Consider the following 3954-nt stretch of genomic DNA (forward strand, 5'->3'; position numbering starts at 1 on the left):
GAGAGGCAGTTTCTCTGTTGAAAGATGTTAATAAAAGAAACAGCCACATGATATGTTCTAGAGATTTATGGTCCACGTTGTGATTTTTTGGAGCCCCTGTTGCTTCCAGAAGTATGATATTCGCATTGTTAAAAATACAGGGGAAGTGAGATAAACTGTGTTTATAATCCTAAAAGTTTAGATTGCTTTAAAATATGAAATCTTATCTTACTTTTGGAGGAGGATTGAGGAGGTTGCTATCAGTGAGTAACAGTAAATGGAAGGACTTACATAAGGTATTTGAAATAGGATATAATGTGCACATTATAGGTCAGGGAATTTGTGGAATCCTGGTACCAAACAAATAAAAAACAACACTTTTCAGAAACTGAATTAAGGGGATAGTCCTAAATAATTAGAGTGGTGTCCAAAATCTATATTATTTCTGCAGTACTCATTTTGTATATTAGTTGCAATTAGACCATCTTTAATCAACTAGTATGTAACTTAATTCCAGAATGATTTATATTAAACAATTTGCTAAGAAATGATACTAAAATGTTGGGTTTATTTGTATATTTTTTAACCTTTTAATTGAAGTATAATTACATACTTTAAAATTCACACATTTAAAGTGTATAATTTAATGATTTTTAGTATAGTCACAGAGTTGTGCAACCTTTACTACAATTTAATTATAGAATATTTTCATCACCCCTAAAATAATTCTAGTACACATTAACAGTCATTCCCCATTGCTACCCACCACCTCACACTCAAATCTAGGCAACTACTAATACATTTTCTGTCCCTATAAATTTACTTATTCTAGACATTTCACAAAAATGATATTATACAATATATTGCCTTTGTGAGTAGATTCTTAACCCTAATATAATGTTTTCAAAATTCATCCACATTTTAAGATGTATTAATGCTTTGTTCCTCTTTATTCTTGGATAATATTCTATTGTATGGCCATATCACATTCGTTTTATCCATTCAACAGTTGATAGATATTTGAATTATTTCTACTTTTTGGCTATTATGAATAATGCTGCTATGACCACTCCTGTATGAGTTTATATGTGGACATATATTTTTATTTCTACTGGCTATACCTAGGAATGAAATTGCTGGGTCATATGGTAACTCTATGTTTAACATTTTGAGGCACTGTCAAAAATGTTTTCCAAAGTGGCTTCACTATTTTATATTCCACCGGCAATGAATGAGGATTCTAATTTCTCTACATCTCCTTGTTATTGTCTATCTTTTTTCTTGTAACCATCCTCGTGGAACTTAAGTGGTATCTCATTGTGGTTTTGATTTACATTTCCCTAATGACTAATAATCTTGAACATCTTTTCTTGTACTTATTGGCCGTTTGTATATCTTCTTTGGAGTAATTTCTTTTCAGATTCTTTGCCCAATTATTAATTGGGTTATTTGTCTTTTTACTATTGAGTTGTAAGTGTTCTTTATATATTCTGGAGACAAGTCTCTTCAGTTCTATGACTTGAAATACTAGCATTCTGTGGGTTATCTTTTAACTTTCTTGATGGGATTGTTTTGAACACAGACGTTTTAAAATTGGATTTAGTCCAATTTATCTATTTTTCCTTTGTTGTTTGTGATTTTGGTGTCATATCAAAGAAAATATTGTCTAACCTAAGGTTTATTGATTTACTCATATGTTTACTTCTTAAAAATCTTAGAGTTTAACTCTTACATTTAGATCTATAATACACTTTGAGTTAATTTTTATGTATAGTATGAAGTAGGGTCAAACTTTATTTTTTTTTTTGGCATATGGATATTCAGTTATCCCAGCACCTTTTGTTAAAAAGACAATTCCTTTCCAATCGAATTAATTTGGCATCCTTGTTGAAAATCAATTGGTCAGAAATATAAGGATTTATTTCTGGATCCTCAGTTTTATTCCATTGATCTATATGTCTATCCTTTTTTTTTTTTTTTTTTTTTTTTTCATGTTTCGGACTGTCTCTTTGATCAGGTCTTTATTCAAAGTGAGCTGTCCAAAATGATTTGACCTTTACAGAATAAACAACGTTTATGCAGCAGGCTTCTTTTCTTCTGTGGTGGGTTTCTTTTCTGCAGGCTTCTCAGCTGCTGGTTTCTTGGTAACTGCAGCCTTTTTTCCCACCAAAGGCTTCTTTTGCTTCTTAACACCAACAGCCTTCTTTCCTTTCTTCCCCAGCACAGGCTTCTTGCCTGGTACCCCCCTTCTCATCTGATTTGGCTTCTAGTGCTGCTGCTGCTGCCTTATCCACCCGGAGTTTCTGATTCTTGGCCTGGCGAAGAATGGTGTTCCGGCACATGGTCTTTGCATATGGGTTTAGCTTCAACGTGATTCTCAGGTTTTGCAGTGGATTCTTCTTCAGGACTCTGCGATGAATCTTCTTGCGTGGTGCTCGGAGGGCTCTTTGGATCTCTGGGCTTTTCAAGATTCTACTAAGGTCTGTGTTGAGCATCTTGTGCATGGGGAGGTTGTAGTTACTCTTGAGGGAGGCAGCTTTACGCCAAGTGCCATACAGATCACCTAACTTGCAGAAAGCACTTTCAGTCCAAATGCAAAAACGTCCCACGTGCCCACCAGGAGCAAGTTTCAAAATGTTCAGTTTGCTTACGTTAAGCAGAGTAATTCCAGGGATGTTTCTGAAGGCCTTGATGATACCATTGCCCTCATTATAGATGATGCAGGGTCCCCTGCGCTGGATACGACGGCGGTTTCTCATTTTGCCCTTGCCAGCTCTCATTCGCTGAGAGGCATAGACCTTTTTGACATCATTCCACGCCTTTAAGTTTCTTAAGAAGCAAAACAGCCTCCTTAGTCTTCTAGTAGCTTTCAACTTTATCTTCAGCCACCAAAGGAAGTTCAGGAACTTCCTCAATACGATGACCTTTAGACATGACCAACGCTGGTAAGGCTGAGGCAGCCAGGGCAGAGCAGATGGCATATCGCTTCTGTGTTGTGTTCACTCTGTGGGGCCAACGGCGCCAGGTTTTGGTTGGTGCAAACATGCGGCCCCCACGGCACATATTTCCAAAAGCACCCTGGCCAGAATGGTGAGTTCTACCGCCTCAAACTCTGGGAATCTGAGCCACCGCTCTGCCAGTACCCCAGGACTCAGCTCTGGTTTGATGACCTGCTAATTCACTGACGGCATAGGGCTGTCTGTTGTTTTTGCGCAAGTTGGTGTGAACAAAGTTCACAATATCTGGTCGAATGGGAGCCTTGAACACAGCAGGCAATGTGACATTTTTGCCAGATGACTCCCCCTTTTCGGAGTACACTATCAGTGGACGAGCGCACGCCATGGCGGGGAGAGGAGAAGGCCACACTCCTCTCAACCCGGCGACTCCCACAGGAAAAGCTATATGTCTATCCTTATACCAGTACTACACAGTCTGAATTACTATATTTCTCCAACTTTGTTCTTCTTTTTTCAGGAATGTATTAGCTAGTATGCATCTCTTGTATTTGCATATGAATTTTAGAATCAACTTGAAATTTTCTGCAAAAAAGGCAGTGGGCATATTTATGGGGATTGTGTTGAATCTGCAGACCATTTGGGGGAGTATATCTATTTTAACAATATTAAGTCTTCAAATCCATGAACAAGGGATACCATTCCATTTGGTTAGATTCATTTCAACAATATTTTGTACTAATCAGTGCACAAAGTTTGCATTTCTTTTGTAAGTTTGATACTATTTTATTCTTGTTAATGCTAGTGGGAATGGGATTATTTACTCAGTTTTATTTCTGTACTTTTCATCTTTACTGTGTAGAAATTAATTTTGATTCGGTATCCTACAACTTAGACAAAGTTGGTTATTAGTTCTAATATTTTTAGTAAATTCCTTAGGACTTTCTATATATAAGATCATGTCCTCTGCAAATAGTGATAATTTCATGTCTGTCTTTCTAGTTTTGATGACTTTTATTTC

General features: G+C 36.7%; 1 pseudogene; it reads right to left on the bottom strand.

The window, feature by feature from the left end:
• Positions 1–2052: 2052 nt before the first annotated feature.
• Positions 2053–3355, bottom strand: LOC131403249 (large ribosomal subunit protein uL4-like; annotated as a pseudogene).
• Between the last annotated feature and the right edge of the window lie 599 nt (positions 3356–3954).

The sequence above is a fragment of the Diceros bicornis genome, chromosome 1, assembly GCF_020826845.1.
Source record: "Diceros bicornis minor isolate mBicDic1 chromosome 1, mDicBic1.mat.cur, whole genome shotgun sequence".
Taxonomy (NCBI): Eukaryota; Metazoa; Chordata; class Mammalia; order Perissodactyla; family Rhinocerotidae; genus Diceros; species Diceros bicornis.